The sequence below is a fragment of the Plecotus auritus genome (assembly GCF_963455305.1).
Source record: "Plecotus auritus genome assembly, chromosome: 5".
Classification (NCBI taxonomy): domain Eukaryota; kingdom Metazoa; phylum Chordata; class Mammalia; order Chiroptera; family Vespertilionidae; genus Plecotus; species Plecotus auritus.
This window is the reverse complement of record NC_137776.1, coordinates 99,941,620-99,954,850: the sequence shown is the minus strand read 5'-3', so window position 1 is coordinate 99,954,850 and position 13,231 is coordinate 99,941,620. Positions and strand designations below refer to the sequence as shown.

The 13,231-nt window shown below is 41.5% G+C and overlaps 2 pseudogenes across 2 annotated transcripts; both read right to left on the bottom strand.

The window, feature by feature from the left end:
- Positions 1 to 358: 358 nt before the first annotated feature.
- On the bottom strand, positions 359 to 899 carry LOC308248264 (protein SPT2 homolog; annotated as a pseudogene). Its single transcript has one exon. The product of its transcript is annotated as a protein SPT2 homolog (transcript).
- Positions 900 to 9,409: 8,510 nt separating this feature from the next.
- On the bottom strand, positions 9,410 to 10,001 carry LOC308248263 (protein SPT2 homolog; annotated as a pseudogene). Its single transcript has one exon. The product of its transcript is annotated as a protein SPT2 homolog (transcript).
- Positions 10,002 to 13,231: the final 3,230 nt, after the last annotated feature.

Sequence of the window (13,231 nt, the reverse complement as noted above, 5' to 3'; positions counted from 1 at the left end):
GGAATCAGGCCGGCAGGGGAGTGGTTAGGGGGTGATCAGGCTGGCAGGCAGAAGTGGTTAGGGGCAATCAGGCAGGCAGGCAGGTAGGAAGGCAAGTGGTTACGAGCCAGCAGTCCTGGATTGTGAGAGGGATGTCCAACTGCCGGCGTAGGCCCGATCCTGTACATCCCCCAAGGGGTCCCAGATTGGAGAGAGTGCAGTCCGGGCTGAGGGACACCTTCCCCCACCCCTGTGCACGAATTTCATGCACTGGGCCACTAGTAAATCTAAAATGGTAATGGGCTTCTTCAGTGCAAAGGCAGGACTTCTTTGCAGTAGAGTGTCTCCAGTGTTTCACAAAAGTAAATAAAAGCAGCAGCTAACGTCTTTTCAGCTTCTTGACCACTCCGCATTTTGTTGCTTCTTCCTCCCATCTCATTTCCTCTAAGTCATCTTGCATACCTGGTCTTAAACTCTTTGCTTCTTCATCTTTGTATTTTTTTTTCATCATAGCCAAAGAATATGCTTAGATATTTCTTCCTGAGATTCTCCTTCATCTTTGATAAAATCTTCCATTTTGGAGTCATAGTTCTCATCTTCCTCCTTTTCATATTCTCACTGTCTTTTGTAACCACCATGGAAGGGAAACCCTTGAGAACGTTGGGCAGATCTGTAGCCAGCTCCATTCATCTGTTCATTGGTGGGCCGGGTAATGATATTCTTAGAAGATATTGTTTCTGAGACAAAAGTGCATTTGGGCTTATGGGGGGATCTAAGCTACTAACTATTCACCCAGGTCCCAAGCTGCTCACTGGTCTTCTAGGGCCTGAACTGCTGACAGTCTGTCCAGCTGAAACTGTGCCACTTACTGATTGCCCAGAGCCACTGACTGACCGCTTGGGGGGCACTGAGCCACTCATTGGTCGTCGGTTATGTGGATTGTGCACAGGCCACCACCCAGAGTCACCAGAACTGACCACTGACTTCCTAGAACCACCTGAGCCACTGATGGGTCATCCAGAGCCACCTGTACTGCTGACTGTCCTTCCAGGAGGATTTAAGTCACTGGCTGGCCTCTTGGTCCCACTGATTGATCGCTCAGGTCCTGAGCTGGAGCTGCCATTCTGGTGCCTGGGCATGGAGCCAGAACTAACCATAGGCTGAAGACTCCCTGTGATGGGCTGCCCAGGAGCTGGGCTGGAGCTGCTGCCTGACGGCCTGACACTTGGACTCTTAGCCTTATGTGGGGAGACCAAAAGTCCAGGTCTGGAATGGCTAGGATAGAGAGGAGATTTTTGGCTGTGTGCTCAGTAACAGATTTCTGAGTCCCTTCAGCAGAAGTCTTTGGAACACTTGGTGAAAAGGTGCTCAGTGGGTCTTTCCAGCCCCATTGAAAACAGGCCTGTCATGGTCCTTCTGAAGTGAGGCTTGGGAACAGTTGCTAGATCCTACTTTGGTCCTCTCTCCTGGCATGGATTTGGATGAAAACAAACCTAAATGTTTCTTATTATCTGTGTGGGGTCTGGAATTATTCTCAGCATGAGGAAGGGGAGTACCTTTGGAAGAAGGATGCTTGTCCCTGGAAACTCTGCTAGGTATTGTGCCCATACTTTCAGTATGAGAAGGCACCATTTTGGTCAGAGGTAGTCCTGCATCTGCTTCAGACTTCTTTTTCATATGTCTTCATTCAAGAAGTTTTCACTCCCTAAGTTCTTGTGCAATCATAGGCCACTTTTCTGTGTGTTTTTTTTTTTCACTACCTTGATTTCCACTGGTTCATACTGTTGGAAGCTAGCCATTGTCTTCCCTATCAGAAAAGTGTAAACAAGGAATGCAGAAGGCTCATCAACCTTGAGCTCTGGCAAGGGCCAAAGCTATGCACTGATTGTTTAGTTGAGACAATGGTGGCTCAAGCAATTTCCTGACGAAATAGACTCAAAGATTTCTTTACTAATATTTACTGGCCTTTAAGATAGTCTTTCTGTTACCAGAATTGCCTGCCTGACTAAGGGCAATATGTGTATCTAAAATTGAATAAAAGGCTGGCAGGGCCTTGGCACCAGTGAACTCCTTGCCCTTGCATTGGACTCTCTGCCTGGCCCCCCATTATTTCCCAATTATTATTTCTTGTCTTGTCTCATCATTTGACCACGGCCATTCTCCAGATCCCAAACCCTGAGCCATGCGGGATGTGGACTCTCACATCTGGCACCTTGAATGATGGATGTCTGGAAAAGAAGATTTGCCTGGAGCACAGAAACTAAGTTTCACCAGCAAGGTGGGGAAAAAGAATTCACTGGGTAGGTGGGGAAATTTGCCGCGTGCAAAGCCCACAGCCAGCTGCAGAAGTCGAGATCTGTAAGTAGGGTGGGAATATCTTTTTTTAGCCTGGCTAATAGGGCAGAATTTGTCAAAAGGGGAGAAGCTTTATTGTAGACTTTTGATTTGCATGCTTAAGGATAAAGGAATTAAAGTGTCAGAAGGTATTCTCTTACAGTTTTTGCATATTATTATAGAACATAATCCCTGGTTTCCTGAAGAAGGTACATTAGATGTTGAATGTTGGGAAAGAGTTAGTCAGAACTTGAAAGAACCTCAGCAGCAGGGGAAAAATTTGCCTCCAAATTGTTTCTCCTTGTGGAACATGGTATTGCATTTGCTAGAGCCTTCTAGAAAAACAAAAGAGGATAAAACCCCTCCCCTTGCACCTTCCACTCCTAAAGTGGAGCAAAAAGAAAAATTGGAAGAATGGCCTTCATGGCCCCCTCCACCTCCATGTCCTAATCCTGAAACATTTAATTCACCATTAATAGAATCACCTATGCAAAGAGCTATCCGAGAAGGATTAAAGGACATGACAGTGGAGGACCAACTTGCTTTTGCTGTTATACAAGTATCTGACCCACAGCTCCTGAACCATATAATAAGACAGATGAAAAATTTTATTTTAAAATGATAAAGGCCTTGCATGAAAGCATAGTCCAGAATGGTCCTATAACTCTTTTACTGGAGAAATTATGACTAATATTTCTGAAGCATTCTTAGCTCCTTATGATTGGTATTCTCTGGCTCACGGAGGAGATTATTTACTATGGAAGGGAGAATTTTTGGAGAAATGTCAGGAGCAAGCCCATGCAAACTGCGGGCTAAATGCTCAAATAACTTATGAAATGCTGACAGGACTGGGACAATATAATGACATGCAAAATCAGCTAAATTATGTGCAACAGGCGTATGAGCAAATTAGACTTTGTGGAAGAAGAGCTTGGTGGGCTTTACCATCAAAAGGGGACCCTGAGGGAGCTTTTAGTAAATGTATGCAGGGGCCTACAGAGTCATTTTCTGACTTTATGGCTTGCCTCACTAAAGCAGTGAGATGACAGATTCAACATGAAACAGCAGGAGACATTTTAATTCAGCAATTAGCTTATGAAAATGCCAATGCTGATTGTAAGAAATGCCTGACGCCTCTGAGAAAAAATAGTACCATTACAGAAATGATTCGAGCATGTCAGAATGTGGGGTCAGGCACTTTTCAAGCAAACTTACTCGCTGTCACTGTAACAGTGGGGAATAAAAGGTGTTATAATTGTGGAAGAACAGAACATTTTAAAAAAGAATGTAAGCAACCAAGAAGGACACAAGGTGGTGATCTAGGGAAAGGCGTGAGCATTCTGCCTCCCAATTCAATCAACACAGATTGAACTCTCTGTGTCCTAGAAGTCAGAAGGGAAACCATTGGGTTGGTTAATGTAGATCGAAATTTCATAAAAATGGGCAGCCATTAGATCAAGACGTAGAGAATGGCCAACCGCAGGGAAACGGCCCCCCCACCCCATATCAATAGGGGAAATTTGCCCTGCAAGGCCCACAGTGGACTCCCTCATCTGAGCCACTCCAGGGAGCGCAGGCTTAGTTTTTAACAGTACTATAGCGGTCACTTTGACCCCTGATATGGTTCAGCAAGCTGTTCCAACTGGAATCTGGGGACCTGTGCCACCAAGAACTTTAGGATTAATCTTAGGGAGAAGTGGAAAAACTCTGAAAGGACTAACTGTTCTGCCTGGAGTCGTAGATTCAGACTGTTGAGGGAGAAATTAAGGTAATATTAGAATGTAATCATACTATGCAAATTACTTCAGGACAAAGAATTGCTCAGATACTACTTGTACTTTTTATTCAGCAAGGTGAAGCTATAAATAGGAAAAGAGGAACACAAGGATTTGGAAGTTCAGATATCTATTGAATACATGAAATTAGCAAAACCTATCCTATGATTAAGAATAGAGAGAAAATAGTTTAAAGGTTTAAGAGACACTGGAGTGGATGTCAGCATTATCAGCAAAGAATTCTGGTCTCCAAGTTGGTCCATGGTAGAAGCTATAAGCTCTATCATGGGGGTCAGAGTTCCTGATAATACACAATGCAGTGCTGCAGTGTTAAGGTGGCAAGGTGAAGAAGGACAGACAGGATGGTTTCAGCCTTACATAGTCTCTGGGATTGCAGTCAACTTATGGGGCTGGGATGTTTTAGAACGTTTACGAGCTTGTATTATTACCAGCAAAGGACAGCAGTTAATAACTCAGATGGGATATTAGACTGGTCAAAGCTTAGGAAAAAATAATCAGGGAATTAAAGAGCCCATCCAAGCCAAAGGAAACCCAGGAAGATGAAGATTAGGATATCAACCTTTTGAGGAATGGTTACTGCTCAATCTCCTCACCCTCATGCAGATCCTATACAATGAAAAGATGATAGACCTATATGGCTGGATCAGTGGCCATTAACCAAGGAGAAATTAGGTCATATTCATGAATTAATACAAGAACAAATAGAGCGTAGAGCCTTCCAATATTCCTTGGAATACACCTATATCTACTCTACCTAAGAAGGCAGCAGGAAAATGGCAATTGTTACATGATCTTAGAGCGGTTAACACTACTATGCATACCATGGAAGCTTTACAACCTGGACTCCCAGCGCCTTTGCAAATCCCTCTAGATTGGTCTCTTACAGTAGTAGATCTTAAGGATTGTTTCTTCACCATTCCCTTGGCACCTCAAGATAAACAGAGATTTGCATTTTCAGTGCCAGCTATTAATAATATAAAACCCATGAAAAGATATCAATGGAAAGTTTTGCCTCAAGGAATGGCCAATGGCCCCACCTAGTGTCAAAAATATGTAGCTCAAGCTGTTCAGCCTTTAAGGGACAAATATTCCCAATGTTACATTTTTCATTACATGGATGACTTGCTCTTAGCAAGTCCATGGGAAGAGCAGACTTTGGCGATGTAAAAATTGCTCCAGAAAAGGTACAGAAAGAAACGCCTTTCAAATATCTGGGAACCATAATGGAAAACCAACGTATTAGGCCTCAAATGGTGGAAATAAGATTGCCTTAAAACTTTAACTGACTTTCAAAAAGTATTAGGGGACATTAACTGGTTAAGACCTTATCTGAAAATCTCTACAGGAGAAATGACAAATTTATTTAATATACCTACGGGTGACTCTAATCTTTCCTCATCCTGAACATTAACAGATGAAGCTAGGAAGGAGTTGCTAAGAATTGAGCAGACAATCTCCTCAGCCCAAGTAGCATGGGTAGAGCCTGAATTGCCTTTATTGGGACAGATTAACCCTACTGCAAATAGTCCCACTGGAGTCATCTTCCAAAAAACTCTCCTGCTATTATTGAATGGGTCCACCTAGGGCATCAATCCTCTAAAACTGCAGTTAATATATAGAACTTATGGCTCAGTTGATACCTCAACTTAGAAAGCACTGCGGGCAGCTTAGAGGAGAAGAACCCCAATGCATTTACCTTCCCCTCACTGGGAAGCAATTAGAAATATTATTTCAAACTGATTTGAATTGGCAAATTGGACTAAGTGGATACTCAGGGGAACTTAGTTGTCACCTATTAAAAGACAAATTACTACAATTTTTATATTATACCCCCTTATTATACCAAAAAATACTAGGCAGGAACCTATTCCTGGAGCACTAACTGTTTTTACTGATGGATCATCGAATGGTAAAGCTGCCTATCATACAATGAATTCAGACTGAGTCGGACTGACCAGTCATACTTCTGTACAAAGAATTGAATTAGAGGCTATTAAGGTTGCATTGCAGGATTTCCAAGAGCTTGTTAATATTATCTCTGGCTCTTCTTATGCTGCAGGCCTAGTGAATAGAATTGAAACTGCTCAGTTAAAATGGCTCAGTGTCCAAAGTTTATTTTTTACAATTTAAACAAGTTCAGCAGATTGTACACTCACATCAGGGCTCACAGTGTATTACCTGGCCGGCTAACAAAAGGAAATGCACATGCTGATCAATTGGTTGCTGTATTAAAACAGGCTTCAGAATCTCATCAACCTGCCAAAATGTTGTTCAAACAATTCTCGATCACTCCACAGCAGACAAAACAGATTATCAGAGAATGTTCCACTTGCGTATTACATCTGCCTCAAGGGTCTAATACAGGAATTAACTCTTGAGAATTGATAAGGGAACATATCTAGCAAATGGATGTAACACATTATACTCCTTTTGGACACCTTGGGGCATTGCATGTCTCTGTATATACCTTTTCAAAGGGCCTATGGGCTACTGCATGTACAGGGGAAATGGCAAAACAGGTTATTAATCATTGCCTAGCTGCTTTTGCCGTCATGGCCATTACAAAAATCATTAAAACTGACAATGGACCAGCTTACACAAACTGTCATTTCCAGCAATTTTGTAAAAAGTGGAAAATTCAGCACATTACATGAATACCATACAATTCGCAGGGACAGGCAATTATAGAACGCCAGCATCATAGGCTAAAATCCCAACTTGAAAAACAGAAAAGGGGGATATGCAGAAATCGCCTGTAGGTAGACTACACTAAGCCTTAATTACTTTAAATGTTTTCACTTGTGATGCCGATGGCAAGACACCCATGGAAATAAACTGGTGTCAGAATAAGCCAAAGGAAAATGGCCTGGTTAAATGGAAAGATCCCAAGTCTGGTTTATGGAAGGGCCCCAACCCCCTGTTAACATTTGGTCAAGGCTACGCTTGTATATTTCCAGAAAATGTCTCAAAGCCCATGTGGATTCCCACAAGAAATATTAAACTTCAACATGGATCCGAGGGAGGAACTGGCCAGGTTAATGAGGACCTTGCACCTGGAGCCATGCCTTACAGCTGCAGACAATCGACTACCAGAGCCGCAGATAGCAGCAGCCCCAAGCAACCCACTGAAGATAAGGAATGGGAGGAGAATGAGACAAATAGCCCAGAGGTCACCTGCGGGATGGTGAAGAAGATGGTCCAGAAAGCTGAGAGAATTTGTGAGGAGACCAGAACCCCAAGAACGTCTGAGAACGTCTTTCTTGCCCTGCTAGCAGTCATCAGCTGTGCGGTAATGCTACCGGGGTAAATGGGGAAGTATTTTGGACTTATGTTCCTGACCCTCCATGGGTAAGACACCTTACGTGGGCTGATCCCCCGCCTAATGTAGTCACCAATAACACCAAACACCTTGGTCACCCAGGAGGACCACGGGTGGGGCAAGGAAGTATATGGGCAAAGTATAATCACATGGGTATCACCACCTAGCTTCCCTTTTGTATGACACAGAACCAAACCACAGCTCCTTTGTGTGTAAAATTAAAAAGAGGCTTCTGGCTAACATGGACACCAAAGGAGGGGGAAGCAAAAGCCCAAATACATCTACTATCACTACTTGCTCTGGGGAGAGGTGCAGAAAATGTAACTTTACTAAAACACCCCCCCACACACTAAGCCGTTATGTAAAAAGTCTTATGAATGGCACCCCACCAAGGAAGAAATTAATTGGCAAGACTGTTATAGTGACCACCCCACCAGCAGCAAACTTAATAACAGTTTTTTTCTTTGTGGATTGGAGCCCCTATGGGTTTGCATATAGTAACAATCGCACCCTAAAATGGAAGGGGAATGCATCCTATCTATATGTTGAAGCTAATCACTCCATTTCATGGCATGGGGGAGGATTTGTTGGATCTCAGTTTCAACATGACAGTTGGCCCCTAAAAAATACATAATGGAAATTACCTGCTGCACTTGCACCTATTAAATAGTATAGTTTTAACTATAGCTCAAATAATTCTATTCGTACCTTATGGGGAACTCCCAATAAGACAGTATTTGCCACCGCCTGTGTGTTTGATCCGTTTGTACTCCTCTCAGGCCCCATCCAGATGCACCTTAATATTACAAGCCATCTGTATGAGGTGTCATGCGCAGGCTGCACACTATCCCATTGTATTAATTTTACATTCCAAAAGGATTCCCTCATGATTTTAAAACAACAGGCTTTCGCTTAGTTTCCTACTCACCTAACCGAGCCTTGGGAATCTCATCAAACCTACTAACTGTTACATGATCTGGTAAAAATCTTAAAAAGACGAAAAAGATTTCCTGGAATGTTAATTGCAGGACTCTTTGCCCTCGTAACATTACTTACTTCTGTGGGCATTGCTGCTTCATCCATGGTACAAAATGTTCAAACTTCTCAGTTTGTACAACCGGTCTATACAAAAAAGAATTGATAGCCAGTTTGAGATAGAATTATCACCATTAAAGTCTACAGTCTTGTGGATGGGTGATAAAATCCACAGCTTAGAGCAAAGAATATCTTTGTAGTGTCATTATAATTTTTCCCAGATTTGTGTTACACACCCCCCCCCATTCCCTATTGGGAATCAATAAAAAAAATCACCTTGGTGCTTGGGGTAAAGATAACACAACCCTTGATATTTTAGAATTACAACAGCATATTGTACAATTATGCCAGACAAACTTATAAACTAATTCCTTAGATGCCTGGCAGAAATTTTAAAAAGACATGAACGAATTTAATCTCTTCCACTGGATCTCCTTACATTTGTCTCTCAGCATAACCACTATTGCTTGTCTCATTTTTATTCATATGTTTATTTCTAGTCTGCAGATGTGGAATGAAGAGTCTTAAAAGGACTTGAACCCTTCAGGTGGCATTCACTTTTCAACATTTATTAAGAAAAAGAGAAGGGGGAGATGTTGGAAGCTACCCATTGCCTTCCCTATCAGAAAAGTGTAAACAAGGAATGCAGAAGGCTCGTGACCCTTGAGCTCTGGCATGGGCCAAAGCTATGCACTGATTGTTTAGTTGAGACAATGCTGGCTCAAGCAATTTCCTGACCATATAGTCTCAAAGTAAATCTTTACTAATATTTACTGACCTTTAAGATAGTCTGTCTGTTACCAGAGTTGCCTGCCTAAGGGCAATATGTGTATCTAAAATTGAATAAAAGGCTGTCAGGGCCTGGGCACCAGTGAAGTCCTTGCTCTTGCATTGGACTCCGAGTGGCCCCCATTATTTTCAAATTATTATTTCTTGTCTTGTCTCATCATTTGCCCACAGCCCTTCTGCAGATCCCAAACCCAGAACCTAGCGGGATATGGACTCTCACATCATACTGCTTTTTCACAGCCAGCCTGAGTAGGTCAGTGATGTTCATGATGGTGGGGCACTTTTAAGGGGGACCTTTGGTTTACTTTCAACTTTGGGAGGAGGTTCTTGCTCTGATGCTGCTTGATTGTATTCTAAGAATTCTTCCATTTCATACTCTTGGTCTGTTCCCTGACTAGTGGCTTTCCATTGCCTGTCTTTTCTTTAACTTTTCCTCAACAGGAATCCCATTTAACCATGGAAATTGTCCTTTGTCCTCTTGGCCATAGCTCTTGCTTTCTTCGCATGTTCTAGCTCAATTCACTTTTTCACTAGTTCTTCTTTTCTCCTTTTTTTTTTTTTTTTTTTCTCTAAGGCTGTTTGTCTGAGCTCCTCCACTTTTCTTCTGAGAAAAGCTTGTATGCTGCTGATTGGACACCCTTAACTTTGGGGTCTTTTTTGGGTGGACCCACTGCCAAACTATACCTTTTTGGTATGCTGTTGGCTCTTTGTCCTTTAGAAGCTATCATGAGAATTTCCCTGAAATCCATGTTGACCAAACTGGATAAAATGGGACGGCTCTCAGAGGGGAATGAAAGCGCATCTTACCAAGTGGCCAGCTGCAGCCAAATGAACTGGCTGGCCACCTCTTTCCTACCTCTACTCAGCACGACCAATTCTGGCGCTGTCCCAGGCGGTCTGCCTGTCCCCTTCCTCAAGCAGCCTATATCCTTACAAGTCCAATGCTGCGCTCCCACCTTTGAAACTTTAAATAAAAGTTTTACATCCACAAGATAAATTAGTAGGTTGTTCCGCATTCATTGACATAATCATTCAGTTGAGAATAAGTTACTTCAGCTTAATTGTTAAATCTCAGTTCAGCCTGGCTGGTGTGGCTCAGTGGATTGAGTATTCTCTCAGGCACCAAGAGGCTGCTGGTTCAATTCCTGGTCAGGGCACATGCCAGGGTTGTGGGTTCAATCCCCAGAAGGGGGCATGCAGGAGGCTGCTGATTGAAGTGATATCTCTATCTCATCAATGTTTCAGTCTCTCTCTCCCTTTCCCTTCCTCCCTCTCTGAAAATCAGTATTACCATTTATTTTTTAAAATCTTTGTTCAGGAAATGGTGATAGACATGTACTCCCAAAATGTCTGAATACTTGCTTATATGGTGAAGAAACAAAAGTTCATATTGATTTCTTTTGCTAACAATCAATAATCTTACTCATTTCACTTTTTTTAATTTATTTCAGAGAGAAAGAGAGATAACATGCATATAAATACATATCCTTTAAAACAGTACATGAAATATATAATCAAAGAAAATGTACAATGGCAACAAAACATAAGATGCCTAGGAATGATCTTAACAAAAATGTGCACAATCTGTATAAATAAAATTTTTAAATGCTACCCAATAACTGACACTTGAACAACTGGACAGTAACATCGTATTCTTGGGTAAAAAACAACAACAAACCATAATGATGTCAATCTCCCAATGTTGATTATAAATTTATTATGATTTGATTAAAATATCAGCAAGATTTTTAAGACCAAAACAAGCTCATTTAAGTTCACATGTTCAAATGAAAAACATAAAAGAAAATTCTGGCCTGGCCAGCATGGCTCAGCGGTTGACCCATTAATAAGGAGGTTACAGTTTGATTCCTGGTCAGGTCACATGTCCTGATTGCAGGCTTAATCTCCCTAGTGGGGAGCATGCAGGAGACAGCTGATCGATGATTCTCTCGCATCATTGATGTTTCTCTGTCTCCCTCTCTTTCCTCTCTGAAATTAATAAAAATATTTTAAATAAAATTCTAAAAAAAATGAATGAATAAAAGCTACCCAAACAGATAGAATAATGTATCTACACTAATAAAAGAGTAAGATGCAAATTGACCATACCTTTTGATGCCCACCAGCCAATCAGGAGTGAGTATGCAAATTAACCCAACAAAGATGGCGGGTTAATTTGCAGGCGCTGAGCAGCCAGGGGTGGGGCACGACACTTGCATCATTGTCATGGCGACAATGCAGGTGTTCTGCACTGCCCCAGCCACTCCGGGCAACTGGGCAGTGTGGCAAGGCAGAAAGGCGGCTCCAAGCCAGAGCAAAAAGGCGGCTCCAGAGCGAAGGCAGTGCTGGCAGCCATGGTAAGGAAGGCCCATTCTTGCACAAATCTTCATGCATCAGGCCTCTAGTTGTGTTATAAAGCTACAGTAATTAAAAAACTTGGATAATGTCCTGTGAATAGATAAACTGATAGAACAGAAAACAAAGTCCAGTAATAGACTCAAATACATATGGAAATTTGGTAAAACAAAAGTATCTCCTTAGATCAGTGGGAAAATATGCATTATATAATAAAGAGTGTTGGAACAACTGAATGGTGAAAATTATTGAACCAAAAATTAACTCATTTTACTCATAACTAATATAAAAACTGAAAGCTACCGAAAACCTAAGGGTACAAAGATATCAAAAGTGAGAGAACGGAAAAAAATATATTAAGCGAATATAAACCAAATAAAAAGTATATGATAACACAGGAGACTTGAAGGCAAAAAGCATTACTATAAATAAAGAGCACTTCATATGAATAATTGCATTTTACCAGGAATATCCAAATTCACAAGCACTTCATAACATGAAATCAAAGTACATAGAAGAGACCTACAAGGGAAACTAGTTACATTTGTAATCGTAATAAGTTTAACGCACCTCTCTCATTCAGAGACAGAGCATACCTCTTTCAGAACCAATAGCCTCACACAAAGACTTCAGTAAGAATGTAAAACACTTCAACAACCTGAGCAGCAAACTGCATTCAACAATCAGATAACCCACTGTACCCAACAACCTTTCCTGCTGAAAGGCACTAAGGTATTATTCCCTAGTTGCACATGCATACAAATCCTTTGGTTGATCTCTTCCCTTCCCCCCACCCTCCCCTGCCTTTGCTCTGAGGTTGGATGGTCTGTTTGATGCTTCTAAGTCTCTGAATTTATTTTTGTTCATCAGTTTATTTTGTTCATTATATTCCACAAATAAGTGAGATCATGTGATATTTATCTTTCTCTGACTGGCTTATTTCACTCAGCATAATGCTCTCCAGGCCCATTCATGCTATTGTGAATGGTAAGAGTTTTCTTTTTTTACAGCTACATAGCATTCCATTTTGTAAATGTACCATAGTTTTCTAATCCACTCATCTGTTGATGGGCTGTTAGGCTGTTTCCAAATCTTAGCTATTGTAAATTGTGCTGTTGTGAACATAAGGGTGCATATAATTTTTCTGATTGGTGTTTCTGATTTCTTGGGATATAGTCCTAGAAGTGGGATTACTGGGTCAAATGGGAGTTTCATATTTAAGTTTTTTAGGAAATTCTATACTGTTTTCCACAGTGGCTGCACCAGTCTGCATTCCCACCAGCAGTGCACGAGGGTTCCTTTTTCTCCACATCCTTGCCAGCACTTGTCTTTTCTTGATTGGTTGATGATAAGAAAGTTCTTAGTTTTAAAAGTTCTGAAATACACTCCTAAATAGCATTTCATTTAGCTCTTAGAGATGCTCCACTATAGCCACCCCCTTGTCCTGCTGACCTGCACTGACCTACTCCCAAGATGCACACGAGATGGCAGTGGAGGAGCATTTCAATTATTTTTCAAGTGAACCTGCTGGACTATGAAGCAGGTATAAACTAACTTCAAAGAATTGAAATTATACACAATATGTTTCTTGTTGTCATTGTAGTTAATTCAAAAATCAGGAACT